The sequence below is a fragment of the Mastomys coucha genome, unplaced genomic scaffold (genome assembly GCF_008632895.1).
Source record: "Mastomys coucha isolate ucsf_1 unplaced genomic scaffold, UCSF_Mcou_1 pScaffold5, whole genome shotgun sequence".
Classification (NCBI taxonomy): domain Eukaryota; kingdom Metazoa; phylum Chordata; class Mammalia; order Rodentia; family Muridae; genus Mastomys; species Mastomys coucha.
Genome location: NW_022196911.1, coordinates 52,305,406 through 52,325,128, shown reverse-complemented (window position 1 = coordinate 52,325,128; position 19,723 = coordinate 52,305,406). Strand labels below are relative to the sequence as shown.

The 19,723-nt window shown below is 44.0% G+C and overlaps 1 protein-coding gene and 1 long non-coding RNA gene across 4 annotated transcripts in view; one reads left to right on the top strand and one right to left on the bottom strand.

Moving 5' to 3' along the window:
• The window catches only part of Gria1 (glutamate ionotropic receptor AMPA type subunit 1), a 319,984-nt gene that overhangs the window by 54,247 nt on the left and 246,014 nt on the right, over positions 1-19,723 (bottom strand). The window lies entirely within an intron of this gene.
• LOC116078450 lies at positions 13,221-15,905 on the top strand. The gene is made up of 3 exons (XR_004113551.1): positions 13,221-13,908; positions 15,410-15,494; positions 15,603-15,905. It is a non-coding gene; the product is annotated as an uncharacterized LOC116078450 (long non-coding RNA).

The window sequence follows — 19,723 nt, the reverse complement described above, 5'->3', positions numbered from 1 at the left end:
AAAAAGAAAGAAAAGAAAAGAAAAAGAAATAAAATAAAATAAACAAAACTCCAGTTCTCTCCCCCCCCTCCGCTCACCACCCCACCTCCCTCCTGCTTACTGGCCCTGGCATTCCCCTACACTGGGGCATAGAACTTTCACAGGGCCAATGGCCTCTCCTCCCATTGATGACCAACTTGGCCATCCTCTGCTATACATATGCTGCTGGAGCAAGTGCTGGCTGACAGGAGCCTGATATAGCTGTCTCCTGAGAGGCTCTGACAGTACCCCACTAATACAGAAGTAGAGACTCACAGCCATCCATTGGACTGAGTACAGGGTCCCCAAAGAAGGCACTAGAGAAAGGACCCAAGGAGCTGAGGGGTTTGCAGCCCCTTAGGACGAACAACAATATAAACCAACTATACCCTCAGAGCTCCCAGGGACTAAAACGCCACAAGCACTCTTAATAGCTAAGCCATTTCTCCAGCCCCAGTGAGCCTGTGGCAGTTCTGTAAGACATAGAAAGCCAAACACAGTGCTCAAAAGTCTGGAGTGTTGGATCGTAAGATCTAGGTTCAAATCCCAGCTTCATTCTTTCTAGCTGTGGGAGCCCAGGAAGCTAACCTTACCTCTCAAGCCTCTATCTGTTGTATGAGCATGATTGGTTTGAGTTAACTACTCAATAATGTATTTGTTAATTCACTAACTTGGTGGATGACAGGGAATCTGGAAGAGTGAAGGAAAAACTAGTGAACAAAAGGCTCTCCAGATGGATAATATGAGGGATGACATAGCATGACAGTTAGTGTTATCTGCCAACTTGACACAATCTGGATTCACCTTGGAAAGGGATCTCAGTGAGGGATTGTTTAGATTAGGTTGGGTGCTAGCCATCCAAGGAAAGAATCTCCTTAACTGAGTGAATTGATATGGCAAGACCTGCCCACTGTGGGTGGCACCATTGCCTAGGCAGGGGCATTATGGACTGTACCAGATGGAGACAGTGAGCTAACCAGCAGCATGCATCCCATCCCTTGCCCTCTGCTTCTTGAAAGTGGATGCAATAGAACCAGGGGTCTCAAGCACTGTGGCTTCTCTGCATTGTATCTTGTGACTGTGTGCTGGACTAAATCTTTCCTTCTTTAAGATACTTTGTCAGGATTATTTTAATCTCAGAAACTGGAAAAGAAACAAAGGTAGAGTGGAAGGTTGGGGAATAGTCTAGAAGTGTGAATAGTTTGGGAGCATCTATTTTAGACTGAACACAGCCTGGAGGAAAATGGGTCCTGAGGCAGGAAAAGGCTTCATATGATTGAAATGATGGGTACCACAGGACCAGTTTGGAGAACAAACAGCAGGTTCTAGACCAAGCAGAGCCCTGAGCTCAGGTGTAGACCCCTCTGAGAGGCCCCTTCTCTTAAAGACTGCCTGCCTAGAGCCTCCATGCTATTTCTCATTTTTAGTAAACTCTTACACTGGTCACAAGTCCCTTGTTCTTCTCAGCTTCATTTGTGACCACACCCAACTATGAAGCCATAGGGTTTAGATTTCTTCATCATCGGCTACAACCCAGTACAGTTCCAATATCTGTTGAAGGAACAGGAAACCTCACATGCAGTTTGTCCCGCTTTCCTGAGCTATCTATAGAAGAAAAGAAGTAAGTGCTTGTTCTATGACTCAATAGGCTCATCGCAAAGCTTTAGAAGACTATTTTGGAAGGAGTGATAATTCAGACGCATCTACAATCCTCCCATGGTTATAAAATCCTGTTCCTTCAGATATCTTTGCAAAGTGATTGTCAGGGAACACATTATGTATGATACAAAGTTAAGACAATAAAGTTTGTTTCTTTAAATGCACTATAAAAAAAAACCTGAAGTTCCTACACATTCTGACAGTTCCCCACCATTTGGTGACTCACTGTCAGAGATCTCTCTGGGTTATCACAGGTACTGGAGCATCTGCTTCAATCTTCCCATTTCTTCCTCAAGAGATCCCACCAAGCACAGCTTCCCTCTTGACAATACCAAGACCAACTGGACTCTGGTCTTGCCCTAGGCTGTACACTGGGAGGAACAGGCTTCCTCCTAAACCTCAGGAGATGAGGGTCTTCTATATCTTTCTGAAGAAGGCAGGGAACACCGCTTTCATCAGGCCCTAGTGCTTGGCACCCATCTCTACTATTCATTCCCCCTTTTTGTGCTCCCTACAGTCAAGAACATGGGCTAGTCCCTTTCCATGTACATGGGAGATGAGCCAGTGGGCCTGCTCCAAGCATGGAACTCATCAAAAGAATCTTCTTCAGTAGGAGATAGAAGTTGGAGAGATTGAAAGTGTTTATGTGAGGGCTGGTATCAGGGATAGTTTCTATCATCAAGATGGGAGGGATTCAGCCCTCCACCCCTGTCCAGAGAAGTCCTCAAAAGATATAGTCAGCAAAACAAGGGCTCCTGTAGTTACTGGGAAGTGAATTCCAATGGCAAAGAGAATGCGTGGGAGAGTGTCCTGAGCTCTGGGTAGGAGCTTAGTGGCTGACAACTTCATTGCAACTGTGTGAGTCCCCAGGTGAGAACCAAGTCAGAGCATGCTGGCTCTGATTCCAGAATTGGGACATAATATGTTAATATGTTGAGTGGGGTTGGTTATTTTACAAAATACTATAAAATGAATGTAGACTGGCTGCAAACCACTACAAACTTCCCTTCAATATCTCTCATGTCTTCCATTTGAGGATGTCTGCAATAAGTTGTTAGCTAGTTTCTCCCTCCTCTTCTTCTCTTCTTCTCTCCCTTTCTCTGTCTTTTCTTCTCTTCTCCCACCTCCTTTCTTTGCTGTAGACTTATGTGTGGAATCCAGAGCCTTGCACATTAGAGGCAGGTGATTCACCATTGTGCCATTCTCCCAGCCACAACTTCTTTTTGTGTTTTCTGGAAAGCATGGTTAATTAAGGTAGTAAGAAAAAAAAAGGTGCCCTTACCAGGTGACTTGAGCTCAAAGCTATGCTACAAAGATGAGGCCATGACTTTGGAAAAGTCACCTAGTCTTACCAAGTGGGATGTCAGAGGCAGAAAATTTGCCCTCAAAGTCATCCAAATCCTATCTCCTAGGACCTATGAATATGTTGCATTAAGTAACAAAAGGAAAGTTTTGAAGAATTAAAGTTAGGGACCTTAAAATGAGGAGTGGCCACTAGGTCATCAACTTGGCCTCTGAAAGTGGAAGAAGTCAGAAGGGCTGGTTGATGAGATGAGACAGAGGGACAGGGATGCTATGCAGAATATCACAGGGTGAGATGCTGTATAGATAGCAGAGGGAGAGGAGAGGACCAGGGCTGAGGGTGTTGCCTAGAAGTCAGAAATAGCCCCTAGCTGACAGCCACCAAGAGAAACAAGGATGTTCTTAAAACAACAGTGACCACATTTTGCCAACATCCCAAATGTTTGAGGAAACAGGTCCTCCCCCAGAAGTCCCTGAGTAGCAGCAGCATCTTAGCCCTTTGATCCAGCATTGGACTTTCAACCTAAGAACTGCAAGCTAATATATTTGAGTTGCATCAAGATGCTCAGTCCTGTCATAGAAATAATAGAAAAACAAACACAGGGGTGGGCAAAACAAACACCTGTCAATCATACAGCAGAGACTGTTCTGGGGTGGGGCCAAGCCTTGCCTCTTTTCTCACTACCCGAGCCATGCCCACCTTCCTCCTCCTTCATCTGTACTCTCAACCTCTCATCTTGTTTCTTGACAGATGTTCTCAAGCGACTTTTTCCCAGCTTCAAATTCTGCCTCAGAAAGTGTCTGCTCCAAGAAGCTTCTCCCAGTTTCTCCATCAGGACTATCTCTACAAATGCCAAAGCTTTATCAGTGCTTTTGGTAGATATTACATTTACTTAAACTCCAGGCTGTGTGGGAGAGTTTCTTCTCTTTTATTACAGTGTATATGCTGTGATATATTAAGGTACAATAAAAGACAAACACAAAGCCTTAAATCTTGTTTTAAAGTCAATAATTTTTAAAAAAAATATTAATTTTTAAGATATAATTGCTTCACATTAGTCTTTATTTCCTCCTTTCAACTCTTCCTATAATCCCATCCTCTGCTCTCTCTCAAATTCATAGATGCTATTTCTTTAATCATGTTAAAAGTTTTTATAAAGTTTTGTCTCGCTTTTATTAAGTGTTTGTGTGTTGGTATGTGTAGCTGAGTGTAGAGCCCAGAGAGGCCAGAAGAGGGTGTCAGACTTCCTGGGACTTGAGTTACAGTCAGTTTTGAGCCACTCCATATGAATGCTGGGAGCCAAACTTAAGTCCTCTGCAAAAGTAATATGTGTTCTTAACTGCTGTGCCTTCTCCCCAGCCTCTTCCTTATTAAAATTTATTTTTGTGAGATTATTTCACATGAGATTTACTGTGGAACACAGTTTTAAGTGTGCAGTATATCGACATTGCTTGTTTATATGAGGTTGTAAAAAAGACTCGTAGCTTATCCATCTGGCTTGACTGGAAGTCAACACTCAGTGATGACACCTTGGATGGAGAGATGGCTCAGCAGTTAAGAACATTTGCTGTTTTTCCAGAGAAAAAGGCTTTAGTTCCCAGCACCCACATGACACATGACAGTTCACAACCATCAATAGGTATGCATGTTGGGCACAGACATTCACACCGGCAAAACACTCATACAGAGAAAATAAAAGGAATAAATATAAAACAGAATATAGTTATACATTTCTCCTTCACCCCGTGTGACTGCCCATGATGGTTAATCACAATGATCAACTTGATTGGCTCTAGAATCACTTGGAAGATGAGCTGGGCATATGGGGATGTCCTTAGGAGATTATCCAATTAGTTTAATTTAGGTGGGAAGTACCCTCCATGAGTAGCTCCCTTCCCTGTGCTAGAATCCTGAAGATATCAAAAGGAGAAGCTGAATTAGACTTTAGCATTCAATGCTTTATACTTTCTGACTGTGGAAGCAGTGTGACCAGCTGCCTCTGTAACCTCCCCACCATGATTGCCTTGAACCTCAATAAGCCCAAATTAACTATTTCTCCTGTGAATTCTGCCAAGGTATTTTATCATAGTAATAGGGAAAACATCCAAAGATATTATTTGATATTTATGCTTTGCTTGGTTTATTTAATTTGGCAATGTCCCCAGGGTTCACCCTTGATGCCACAGAGACTTTTGAAGACTAAAAGGCACTCGTGTGAGTGGGCAGATCAGATGTGCTTATCCACTCATGGATCAATGTACGTTTTGGTTATTCCCACACCTTGGCTATTACAGCTCGTGTTACAGCACACACCGGAGTTCCACCATCTCTCCGGGTTCTGACCGTTCTCTGGCGTAAGTACCCAGCACTGGGTTGCTGCCTTGCATGGCAGTTCTCTGATTTTGTGATGGCTCTTTGTACTTGTCTCCACAGTCTCTGTGTCACTGTTCATTCTCACCAGTTCTCCAAGGACTCCGTGTTCTACACTGTCTGCACAGACCATGTCTTTTGGTACACTTCCTACTCTTATCAAGTGTCCATGATGGGTGGATGCGTTGGGGGAACTTAGAGAAGCCCACATCTGAAACATTGCCTGCTTCCGAGCCACTCTTCTGTCTTTCCCATCTTCCTCTATTGCATGCTGCTGCCTGCCTGACTCTGCTGACAGCATAGCATGTAGCAAGCTCTGCTCAGTTCCACACTGGTGCTTTCAGTCTCTGTTATGCCTAGGTCTGCTTCCAGCCCTCCATTCCACCTCCTCTCCCCATCTGTGACTATTCTCTCTGCACTGCACAAGGAGATCCCAAGTAACTAGAAAAAGAATGAATTCTTTTAAGTTTGACTCCTCTGAAGCTCCTAAGGTTAGGCACTCAGCAAATATTTTTGGGTTTGAACACAAAACTGACAACGGCAGGTGCCAAACTCTCTCTGCTTATATTCCCACATGCATCCCCAAATGGCAATGTCATTAGGAATTGGCATGTTTTGCTAGTTTATTACAGGCAGCATTAGCTCATTATTAGTATATTTACATTTGTGTATATGTAGCTTATGTGTGTGTGTGTTTCCATGTGTATACATATTTGTCTATGTATGCAGAGGTAAGTCGCTCTCTACCTTGGGTTTTGAGATAGCGTTTCTCCCTGAACCTGGACTCGCCCAACCTCCCTGGCTGGCCAGGAAGTCCACTAGAATCCTCCTGAACAATCTCCCTAGCCTCCCATCAGAAAGATTAAAAATATCATCAACAATATGACTTACAGATCACTTTGGAAATGAGCAAAGTAATTTCTTCTTTTTCCTTCTTTCTTTCTTTTTTTGTTTTTGTTTTTTCAAGATAGGGTTTCTCTGTGTAGTCCTGGCTGCCCTGGAACTCACTCTGTAGACCAGGCTGGCCTCAAACTCAGAAATCTGCCTGCCTCTGCCTCTCAAGTGCTGGCATTAAAGGTGTGTACCACCACTGCCCTGTGAGTGAAATAACGTCATTGACTGTTTTTCTTTTCTTTTTCTGTTAGAATATCCCTCTTCTCTACATGACTAACACTAAACTGAAAGTTGTAATTAGCAGTCAGGAAAGCATCAGCTTTTAAAGTGATGGCAAATTAGATAGGAATTTTCCAGAGATGTCATAAAACTTCTTCCCTTGAGGGTGGCCGTGGGTCTCACTGGTTGGTTATAGACATGGAAGTAAAGCCTTTAGGGAGGAAGTTATATTTCAAAGTCCTTCCTGGCCCCAGGTTTTGAGAAGGCCACTTGCCATTGGCTGCATGTATAAACTGACCAAGTTGAGTCTCCAAATAGCCTGCCTAGTACCTAATACTTTGGGTCTCATGGACAGTCCCAAAGCTGAACTTGGCTGGAGTAGGATTCCAACCTGTCTTCAGCCACAGGGGTTCAGGGGTCAACGGCTGGGCAGATTCATTGCTGGCACTGACGTTGTTCAACAGTTGGTTATCAAGGGCCCTCAACACTGAGCAATAGCAACCATTTGCCTCTGCTTCCTTACTATAGATGTAAAGCAACCTGATGTTCCGAGTTCCTTCCATCACAGCCATGATGGACTGTACCTTCAAATAGTGAGCCCAAATGAACCTTCCTCCTTTGCTTCTTTGGGGGGTCAGATAATTTGTCACACAAATGAGAAAAGCAGCTAAGACTAAGACACTGGAGGATAATCAGCTGCCATACTCTTTCATTGTAATGGCCACCCACTTGTGCTTCCCAACTCTTGTCTCAACGCCTGGGGAGCTGGGTCTGGCCTGTTCCTGTCCCTCAGGCTTTGTCTATTGCCCCAGTGAGGCTGAGAGCCTCTCTATACACAGAGCTTCTTAAGAGTTAACATTTAAATTGGCAAAGAAAAGCTTCCTGAGAATTAGAAATGGAGTAGGCCCCAGGAGAGAGAGAAAAGATTGCCTGAGAGTGTGGGGGAAGGGCTTGGCATATCAGAGCAGGTCACTGGGGAGCAGCTGTGAGAGCCATTGGGAAAATCACTATTTCATTTCAAGGCCCTTTCCCCAGAGAGAGGGCCACACTCATCTACCTCAGGGTTGTTATAGCATACAGAAAAAAAAATCATTCAATTTCTGAGCCTTAGCATGATGTCTCCCACCCCTAAAATAATCAGGGCAGTGGTGCTGACCCCTGAGGCAGCTGCCAGCTCTTGTGATTCTGAAAAATCAAAACACTCCTTGCAAGCCGGGCAGTGGTGGTGCACGCCTTTAATCCCAGCATTTGGGAGGCAGAGGCAGGCGGATTTCTGGTCAGCCCTGATTTGTAGCCAGCCTGGTCTACAGAGTGAGTTCCAAGACAGCCAGGGCTATACAGAGAAACCCTGTCTCAAAACATACAACAACAACAAAACCAAAACCAAAACTAAAACCAAAACAAAAAACAACCACCCACCCACCCACCCACCCAATCAACCAACCAACCAACCAACCAAACAAACAAACAAAAAAACCCAAACTGCTCCTTGCAAAGGAGCTGAAAGTCCTGAAATTGTTAAATCAGAAGTGGTATCACACATGCTTTTTCCTAACGTGACCCTCATAATTAATGCTGGGACCAGCATTAGACAGATGTTAACTCAAGCAGATGCCTCCCTGGCCTCCCTGTTTTGCCCTGGCACAAACAGGTCTTGACTGACAAACAGGTGAGGATTGGCCCTGAGATTTCTCACTTAATTTTGTGGTCTTGCTCTATTTCCTTATCTCCCCATCTTCAAAACTGGAATAGTCAGATTGTGAATGCCGCAGATTGTTACTGACATTGGCTGAGGTAACATGGGCACTAGGGAAGCCACGGTAGAGCCTATCATTGTGGCGACACACACATTACTTCCCTGCTCTGTGTTGCCACATTCTTCAACCACCTTGGAGAACTGATCTGACCTCCAGAGGTTTCTGACCCATCCTCACACACTCCTTAATCTGGTCTCCACATTCTGTTGATAAAACCAGGATTCCCTGGGGACTCCTAATACTTGCTTTAACCTACCCTACAAGTCCAGGAAGGATGACCTTCAAAATCTAGTCAAGAGTCCCTTCCAAACAGATTGTGGATCTTATGCAAATTATCAAGGAAGGGTTGAGGTAGAGATGGAGTCCGATTGGTGTTAGATGAGAAGGTGCACTATGTTTTCCCAGGGGAGTTCTAATTCAGAGGTATGAGAGACCCAGGAATTGGGGAGAACTAGGGGGGAGTGAATAGTTTTCATGTCCAGGGACTGATTGCCTCTATGCCAACCTGAGATCACAGGCAGACTCAGTCTGTTTTTCAAAGTAAACCCTCGAGAGAAGAATGGCAGTGGTTTTAATCCAGGGAAGGGGCCCCATCTGTGAGTTCTTGATTTATCCATCTCTGAACACCCCACCAGCAAACATAAGGCTGGAGGCTGAGCTTGGCAGGAACCAGGGGCCACTGTCAGCCGTACCTAGTCTATAAGTGAACTGCTCTGCTCCCTTTCTGACCTTTTTAAAAATATATTTTAATGTGAATGTGTGTGTGTGTGTGTGGTGGGGGCCTGTGTGTATGTGTGTGTAAATGTGTGTCTGAGTGTGTGTGAGTGTATATGTCTGTGTGTGTATGTGTATGTATGTCTGTGTGTCTCTGTGTGTGCCTCTGTGTGTGTGTGTGTATGTGAGTGTATGTAAGTGTGTATATATGTGTGTTTGTGTATACATATGTGTGTGTGTATTTATGTTGGGGGTTATGTGCATATGGACTGCCTAAGGAGGCCAGAGGTGTCTTTTCCCTTGGAGCTAGAGTTACAAGTGTTAGTGAGCTGGTCAGTGTGGGCTTTAGGAACTGAATTTGGATCCTGTGCAGGAGCAGTAGGTGTTCTTTACTCCTGAGTCATCTTTCCAGCCCCCACTTCTTATTTCTTTGTTTCTTTTTTGCCTTTTTTTCCTGAGATAGGATCCTATGTTGTTCAGGCTGGCCTCTATCCAGTTAACTGCAGAGCTCAGGCTGGCCTTGAGCTCCTGATTCTGCTGCTTTTATCTCCCTAATCTTTAGAATTACAGACACGCCCCTTTAGGTTTTTAGAATTACAGACACGCCCCTCTAGGTTTTTGGAATTACAGACACAGGTGCCCCTTTAGGTTGGGTTCCTGATCACCCTTTGAAAGTCTGCAATAAAGTGTTCTTCACTCATTAGCTTGAGAGGTTTCGAAACCCCAGATCTACTGGCGTTTGGGTCCAGACAATAATGAGTGGTGCGAGGCTGAGTTTGTTCTCCCCATGGTAGGACATTCAACACATCCAGAGAAACAAATACTTTCTCTCACACAGGGAACTGAGATTTAAGTTCATTCAGGTAAGACATGAGACTAGAAGAGGGGCTAGAGGAGGGGAAGAGGAGCTCTAAAGACAGGAGCCAGGGCACAGGAGTAGACACGGAATGTTGTGCCAGGAAAGCAGAAGAGGGCACTCTTTGAGGCTGAAGGGGACTATGGGAGGGCAGTGGGAGGCAACCAACATGTACTACACTTCATATAGATATAGATATATACATATAAATGCTTGAAAATGTAATAGTGAAATTTACTTCTCTGTCTTACATACTTAAGGTTCAAGGTTCAATCTCCAGTATGGGAGCAACACAGTAAGAGCTCTCCCCTACCAGCCCATAATACTACGGTTGCAGAATTAACTAAATTATTCTTTACTTTTTTAAGGTACCTTTTTTTTACCTTTTAAAAAGGTACATGTTTTGTATAGTGTGTTTTTGCCTGGTTTTCAACCCCCTTATACTTTAATAGCACTTTCGTGTCTATTTTATTTTCTTCTGTCTGCCATGCCTTCTTTATTTCCCTAGATCACAGCTACTCTTATTCTTACATTTATTGACACACTGCTAAACTTTTCTCATACCATGGTTATAAAAATGTATGTGCAGATGTAAATCACCGGCAGTATTTATTTAGAAACTCATCTATTTCCTGAACCTGTGCAGACCAAAAAAAGCTCCATGACAGGCATTGGGGAAATGGGGAAGCTGGGTCCTTGTCTTCCTACAACTCAGAATTGGCCCTGAGTTTTAGTGCTCCAAAGGCCACAGTCCTTTGACCAGCAATTTTGATGTCATCTGAGGTTTGTAGCAAGTGAAAACGCTTGGGCTGAAGAGATGGCTCAGCAGGTAAAGGTACTTGCTGCCCAGCTTGAGGACCTGAGCTTACCCTGAGACCCACATGGTGGAAGGAGAAAACCAAATCCCCAAAGTTGTCCTCTGACCCCACCATTCATACTGTGGCATAAGCACATGTGGAATAAAAGAAGCAAAAAATGCAAAAGATAGCAAAACTCTGGCTTCACCCCAGGCCTGCAGATTGAATTTCAGCTTCAGAAGATTCTCTAGTATGATAAGGTTTCAGAAGTGATGGGTAAGGATATGGTGAATAAGCACCAGAAACAATACATGCTATAACACTGGACAGTGAATGAATAGACCAGGTTGTTGAATATTTACTTATTTGGTGGCCCCTTTCCCTCACAAAATTAAAAAAATTCACTTGTGAGTTCAAGAGGATTACATCTTGTTCCATTCCCATTTTCTTTTGTGTGTGTGGTGTGTGTGTGTGTGTGTGTGTGTGTGTGTGTGTGTGTGTGTATGGGTGCATAGGAGTTTGTGTACATATATGTAGAGGTCAGAAGTCTCTACCATGTGACTCTCAATCACTCTCCACCTTAGTGTTTAAGACACAATCTCACTGAATCTGCAACTCACGGGTTCAGCAAGACTTGCTGCTATCAAGCTCCAGGGAGCCCCCTTCCTCCTCTCCCCAGGCATACACTCCCATGCCTTCATGCCCAGCTTTGAATGTGGGTGCTGGGATCCAAACGCAGGTCATCACACTTTTGTGGCAGGAGCTTTGGCCACTGAGCCAACTCCTCATCTCCCCAAATACTATTTCTTTTGAGGACTCTACCACTAACTAGCTGGATCCTGAGACCCTGTCTCCTCTTGTCATGTTTCTGTGCTAACACTGATTGACTAAATTGTTCACAAACACGCGCAAATAAATTTGTAGGTTTTAGAGGATTGAACAATGATTGACCTGTTCGATTTTTGACAACATAGCTTTACGGGGCCTTGTTTGGCTGCCACTGAAGAGGGGGGGGCTTGTTTATTGTCTTCAGACCCACATGGCTTCATCATGGTTGATATCAACAGAAACAGAAAACTCACAGGGTGAATTGGAACAGAATTTTGCACAGAATGGTTTTTGCTCTGTGGTTCAAGGTTATGGATGAATTTGCTCTTTGTGCCATTTTTTATGTCTATTATATGTGGAGAGCTGGGTGACTCTTGGCTCAGCCAACACTCCTAATTTAACTGCCCTTCATATCTGGTATGTAGTCAGACCCTTAGGCTCAGCTGCTAAAAATGAACGAATGAAAACCCCAACTTTTCAAATTTTCTCCTCTCAGGCTATGCCTATGCAATTCTAGCTTGCCTCCTGCATTAGGTCAATGAAGAACGTGTGTTCTGAATGCAAAATAAATTCCTTTGTGTTCTCCACTACCTGTTACCTGCCCTCTCTGAAATACAACATGAGGCTCGAAAGGTCAATTTAGATAAAAACCAACTCATCTTCTGCCTCTTCTCCAGAAGTCTCTACTGTTTTTCAGGGTTGCTGAGGGTGCCTTTTCTATGCACAGGTATCCCAGAGGTCATCCATCATGTTCAGTGTTGTGAAACACTACTATAGAAAGGGTGACATAGAATCTCAATTATTGGCTTGCTCTGGACCCCTGATAAATGCTACTGCCATGGCTACTCTGTGAGGTTGTAGTGTCTCACAACTGGAAAGTGCTGCTAACAACATTTCAGATGAGTTTCTATGTAGAAGAGAAAAGGGACAGGAAGAGCAGACATAGACACTTTCATGTTTTGTGTGATAAATTCCTGGTATTCCACACTGTAAAAAGGAAACGGTGTGCACATGTTATTACTAGCTTAGTGTTCACACACTGGAATGGTTAATCTGTTCTGAGGGAACCCCCATCCCGGCTCAGATGCCCTTGGGAGGACAAGGTTGACAACAGCAGAGACAGTCTGGGCCAAGACATCAACAGAAGGGGAAGTGTACAGAGAATGATAGTGAGGGAAACATGGGCACCACATGTCCCAGCAGCATGGCTGACCATATGACCAGAGTGGGAAGACTGAGTTTTGAATGTTTGACTGACCTTGTTCCTGCCCTCTTCTCCCTGTATCTCTCTCTCTATAAGGTGAAATAGAGGGATGATTTTTGAAAATGTTAGCTCACTGTTCTCAGATCACCAGCTCTGTGAATAAAGTGGATTTAAATTTGGCTCCTGTTTCTTCTCGTTGGCATCTGTCAGTGACAGAGAGCTGTTCTAGTATACTCCAGGTACAGAAGGAGCACCTGAACACACCTCCCCTGCACAATCATCCTGCCTCTGTTCCAGTACCAGTGGTCGGGACTTGTTCTCAAGCTGTGCTGATTGAGGTGGAGGGGAGGGGTGATGATATAGAAGTATTAAAGGAACTGAACTGAGAGTTTAAGAAAAAACCGGGAAAAGGATGGCATTGAAGTACAGCACACGATTTCAGTAGGCTATCCATGTGTTAAAAGGAAAACTTTGTCTCCTTCATTTCTTTCAAGGTGTGTGTGTGTGTGTGTGTGTGTGTGTGTGTATGTGTGTATGGATGTGCGCACCTGTACTGGAGCACATGGAGGCCAGAAATCAACATTAGAGCCTATTCCTTTCATTCTTCAGATACTGTCTACTTTGTTTTTTTAGACAGCATCTCTCATTGTCCTGGAGCTCCCTGCAGGTTTGGCTGGCTGGGCGATAAGCCCCAGCTATCTTCCTGTTTCTAATTTTCAGCACTGGGATTACTGGTGGATGCTACCATACTGGTAATGTTACCATACTGGTAAATGCTGATGTCATAATGTTTGCATGAAAGTACTTCCCTGACTGAGTCACCTCCTCAGTCTGCCCCTTCCTGTTCCCTTTTCATTTGTATATCTAAGTCAGAAGAATATCGTCACAGCTTTCAGGAGGTAAAGACTTCTGTGATGGCTAATCTTGGTGTCAGCTTGACCACATATGGAATCACCTAAAACCCAAGGGGCTGGGCATATCTGTGAGGGGTTTCTTGATTGGATCATCTGAGGTGGGCAATATGGGTCACACCTTTTGATGGCAACCCACTTAAAAGGACCAGGAGAAGGAAGCATTTGCTTTTGCTGGCTGTCCCTCACTCTCACTGGCAACTTAATCTATCCGGATGCTGAGATATTCTGTCACTGGAGTTAGAACCTACTGCTTTTGGGATTCCAACATAGGCTGAAGACCAACTGAGACATACAGCCCTGTAGACTGAACAACTACTAGATTCTTGGCTTTTTGGTCAGGAGACAGCCATTGTTGAACTAGCCAGACCACCGCCTGTAAGTCACACTGATTACGTAGATGTGTATGTGTCTATATTATATGTAATGTAAAATACATATCATGTATATATACTGTATATAGTATATCATATATAATGTACATTTACTTTATCAGTTATGTTTCTTTATAAAACCCTGACTAGCAACACTTCTTGGGACAAAATACTAGCCACAGTGGAAAATCTTGCTATACTAAACTATATTAAAACCACTTAAGATAAACCTCTGCAACCAACAGGGGTGAGGAAATGGGGGCATCTCTAGGACAAGGCAGAGACCTGATATAAGGGAGGTACTCAGAATCAATGGGGACGACCTTAGCTGTGACTCACTACATTGGGGATATGGAACCTGAAGAGGCCACCTCCTGTGTAGCAAGACAGGAACCGGAGTGGAGTGATAGTGACACCAACTCAACCACAACCCAAACTTTCAATACAAAATTTATCCTGTCTGAAAGTAAAGCAGGCGTGGGGGAGGGAGCAGAGACTGAGGGAATGGCCAACTAATAACTGGCCCAACTTGTGATCCATCCTATGCGCAAACACCAGTGACAAACACTATTAATGATACTCTGTTATGCTTGAAGACATAACAGGGTATCCTTTGAGAAGCTCAACCCAGCAGCTGACTTAGACAGATATAGACACCCACAGCCAAACAGTGGATGGAGTTTGGGGACTCTTATGGAAGAATAGGGGGAAGGATTGTGGGCCCTGAAGGGGATAGGAACTCCACAGGAAGACCCACAGAGTCAACTAATCTGGACCCTTTGGGGCTCTCAGAATGTGAACCACCAACTAAAGAAGATATATGACTGGACTTAGGCCTCCTCACTCATATGTAATAGATATGCAGCCTGACCTTTATGTGGGTCCTGAAAACTGGAATGGGGGATATCCCCAAAACTTGTACATGGGATATGTTCTACTAGCTGGGGGGCCTTGTCTGGCCCCAGCAGGAGAGACAATGCCTTGTCTTGCTGAGACTTGAGGTGCCAGAGTGGGTGGGAAACCTGGGGAAGGATTGTGGGAGGAGGTGACCAGGAAGGGGGGAGTGAGTGGGATGTAAAGTGAATAAGAAAAAAAAATTAAATTAAATAAAAAAGTTCTAGAGCAGTGGTTTTCAACCTTCCTAATGCTGTGACCCTTTAATACAGTTCCTCATGCTGTGCTTATTCCCAACCATAAAGTTATTTTGTTGCTACTTCATAACTGTAATTTTGCTACTGTTATGAAACATGATATAAATATCTAACATGTAGAATATCTGATATGTGACCCCAAAAGGGTTCAAGAGCCACTGTCATAGAGGATAAAGCACTGATCTGAAATATCACTGAAAAAAGTTTAGCACCAAGGAAAGTTGCGCAACAATGAGAAGGCAGACAGCCTAGCAGGAAAAATGGCTAAGAGACTCTGCGGGTTAGTTTCTAACTATAAACTTGACACAACCTGGAGTTGGAAGGAGAGTCTTGATGAAGAATTATCTATACCAGTTTGACCTAGGAGCACATCTGCTGAGATTGTATTGCTAACTGGTGTGTGAAGATCCAGCCCATTGTGGGTGGCATCATTCCCTAGGTAAGGGTCTTGAACTGTATCTAGTTAAATCTGAATCTAATTCTAGCCAAGTATAAACCTAAGCAACCAGCTAGTAACTATGTGTTTATGTCTCTCTGCCCTTGACAGCAGATCTGCTGGGACAGGGTGTTTGGACTCTTGCCTCTTCTCGGTGATGGGCTGTAAGAACTGTAAGCTGAAAGAAACTCTTTTCTTCCCTAAGGTGCTGTTGGTCATGATGTCCTTTCGAATTGACAGAAGTGAAGCTTTAACAGATACTTAGAAAGTTACTTTGTACCAGACACTAGATAGCCAGCAACTATTGGGTATGGAAGGGGTACTGTCAACAGAGAAATGCAGAGTCAAGCCAGAATGTGATATGATAACAAACTTGGATAAAATAAAAAAAAAGAAAATGTGAAGTAACTGGAACTCACATGCTTTGCTGACAAGAGTCTAAATTTGTACAGGCCTTATGAAACAGCTTTGTAGAATCTTCAATAGGAAAATATACATAACTTGACTCAGGAATTCTACCCTTAAGTTATACATCCAGCAGAAAACCACATATGTTCACCAAAAGATTTTTGCAGGGATATTCATAGCAGTCCTACGTAGAATAGCCTCATGACAGAACAACTTGAAAGTTTGCCTTCAAAGACTATCTCCATTGAGATGCTTGCTGTTGTCAACTAGAATCACCTGGGAGATGGGGCTCTGGACATATCTATTGGGAGTCCCGTGATTACTGAGGTGGGAAGACTTGCCCACTGTGGGTGGCACTATTCCCTGGCTAAGAGCCCTGGCTGTGCTAGTGAAGATAGGGAGCTGAATGGTAGCCTTCATCTCTCTGCTTCTTAACTATGGATGAGGTGTGACCAGTTGCCTCAAGGTCCTGCCACCTTGAATTTACTGCCTCGACGGACCTGTACCCTTGAACTGTGAGGCAAAAGAAATCCTTTTCCTCTAAAGCTGCTTTCATCAGAGTGTTCTACCACTCCATTTTTCTCAATGCAGTTCTATCTCTTTGTTGTTGACTTGCTTTGTGTACTAGGCTGGCTGTCCCAAAAGCAGTTGCAGATTTTTCTCTTTCTATATCCCATCTCCCTGAAGGAGAAGAGGATTGCAGAGGCTCATGCTGAACATATAGCTCTTCTGGGTTCTGGGGATTTGAACTCAGGTCTTCAAGCTTGCATGGCAGGAGCTTTTACCCAATAAACTGTCTCTCCAGCACCTACCTTAGTTTTGTAGATAAGATTTCATTGGAAACTGGGTTGGTCAATTTGGCTCAACTGGCTGACTAATGACAGGATTCACTATACCTGGTTTCTATATGAGTGCTGGGGATCCAAACTCACATTCTCATGCTTGTACAATGGGAACATTTATTGACTGAGCCAACCTCCCCAGCCACTGAGCTTGGCTTGTATGAACTGCCAACTTGTCCATTATGTTACATCTTGATAGGATTTATAAGCCTAAACTCAATTGTATTTCAAACGGGGATGATGTGAAGAAAAATTCACCCTTCTCTTCTCTTGCTCAGTATGTTATCTCTTAAAGCTGAACAAAGTTAATCTTCATCAGGCAAAGTTTAGAAAACAAAAACAGAAACCCAATACTCTAAATTTTGAAGTAGGATCTATACTAAAAAAAATGTAGTTTCTGGATTGGACTGATGGCTCAGTGGCTAAGGCATGTACTTCTCTTTCAGAGGACCTGAGTTTGGTTCCCAGAATCCACAATGGGCAGCTCAAAACTGTCTGTAATTCCAGTTACAGGGGGTACAACACCCTCTCTCAGCCTCTGTTAGCACCTGCATCATGAGCATGTACAGGTACATATGTGCCCACAATTTAAAATAACAATGTTTTAAAAATACACATTTTTCTTCATACCTGTAGGATTTCTTGTGTTATCCTGTTCTTTGTGTGAGCTACTAGCTGTCTTGGGGAGGGAGTATGGTTCTGCTTCTGTTATATACTGAAATATTTCCTTGTTTTCTCTCTATTGCCATACTGGAGTGATCTAGCAATGACCACTTATCCTTTAGGGTCACCAGAGATAGCAGATGGGGCCATGGCACAGCTAACATATTCCTTGTGCGTGTAGAGACCTAGCCTCTAGCCACCATAGAAACAGGAGCCCGGTATTTCTTGCTGTGTGTCTACCTCCTTGTTCCATAGAGACCAGGTTGATCTAAGTGTGTGTAACACCCTCTGTAGTAGACCATCAGCTCATTCAGACTGAGATCTGGGTCTGAGAATGCAGACCTGGATCAGGGTCACCTGATATAGTGGTGTCTTCTGAGAGTTGTTCTGGCCCATCTAGATCCTGCAGCCAACAGCTGTGGGGGAACATAGGAGGTAGCCTTCCCTGCCTCTCCTTCCTCTTTAGTCCTCTGTGCAGGTGAGCGCACATAAGCCACTTAGCTCAGGCTGGCAAGCTGTCCTGTTGATGCCACCAAGCAAACACTAAACACAGAGATGCTCGACATTAGGAGGAAGAGGAGTGCTCTGGTGGTCTTTAAAGTAAATGAAAAGGGCAATGGCTATCCACTTGGGATGCAGTTAGTCAAATCCTTGCCTAGCATGCATGGATCCCTAAATTCTTGACTAAATTGGGCATGGTGGTGCATGATTGCAATCCCAGCACTCCGGAGGCTGTGGTAGGAGGATCAGGAGTTCAACCCTAGATATCGTCTCAAAAACAAAACAAAACAAAACAACCACAAAAACTGTTGACCTAGCTCCTTTCAACACTTGGACTCGGAAGAGGGTTTGCTTGGATCATCTTCTCCTCCCTGCTTCTCTTACCCTCTTCTTTTTTCCTTCCCTCTCCTCCTTCCCTCCAGAACTTGAAAGCTGTTCACATACAAACATTAGGCTAGTCTTTTCTACAATACCTGTTAGGGGAACTTGCTTCATTGAAGAGAGTCGGATTATAAAATGCTCAGTTAACTGAACAGGCCATAAGAGTTCTTTGGACTTTGGTTTTCCCCCAAATATAAAATAAGTTGATTACAAGAGGAACTGCACAGCTTTCAGAATGCAGCCCAGAGATTCATTAAGGACTTGAGCAATAGATTTATTAGCTTAATAAGTAATTACTGACATCTATTATGGACACAAAGCGATAAACACTGACAGAGTAGAATCTTTAATAAGCATTGACTATAAATCTCATTAACATCTTTACCTGGAAAGAATGAGAGCATACACCTTCTGTGACACATCGGGCACAGGCTAAGTCCTGTAAATGCCCAGTCTCATCTGACTGCTGCAGAAGTCCTAAACACACAGCCATTGTTTTATATGCAGTAGATTGAAATTGACAAAAAACATCATGGTAACTCCTCCCATTCCAAGGGCATCTCAAACAAAAGCAGGCTGAAAGACACCACCGTATAGGTGTTAATATGATGCTTGCTTCAATGCCTGCAAAACCTGTGTCTGCTAGTCTTGGGTGAAGAGAAAACCATAGATATGTTGATCATGAAGAGATGAAAGCAGGAGTCCAGGAGAGCAGGCTAGAATGGAAGACAGTTCACCTGGCACCAAAGGTCACTATGGGGGAGGAGGGATGGATGAGTCATGCCTGGAAGGCAGGCAGATTCTTGTAGCCAGTTCCTGCCCAGAAGCTGAGGTCGGAGACCAGCCTGGGAGCAGGATGAGTGATGTTGCCAATCTCATCTAATTGCAACATTGCAACTTGGCGGTCCTCCTCCTTTTCCTCCTGGAACAGCCTCTGGACTTCCCTCTGGCCGGAAGGGGCTAGGAGATATGTGCCAGTTCAACCCTGAGAGCTCTCAGCAGGCAACAACCAGTACTGGGGGCCAGGAGGAGTAGACAGGAAAGTGATGGCCATAAGGGAAGAGAGAATTCACACCTGAAACCCTGGTCTAATCAAGCCACTGAGCCATGCACTTCAGCCTCTGGTGTGTTCCCATGTGAGAGAAGTCCCGTGATATTGGTGTGAACAGTTGGAGTTTTACATCTGAGGAAACTGAGACTGTGCAGTTAAGTCACTCCAGTTGCAGAGCTTACTAGATGGTAGATCTGTGATCAATCCCAAGTGTGTCTGGATGGGGACTTCTTGATCTGAGCAAAGCCATCTTTACATCTTTGCTGACCTGACCCTCACCGCCTTTCACTTGCTTATCTAAGCCTTTCTGGAACCCTGGGACTGAAAGACCCAAACCCAGAGACCCTTCCCCGAAATACGCGTTTAAACAAGGCTGGAAAATTACC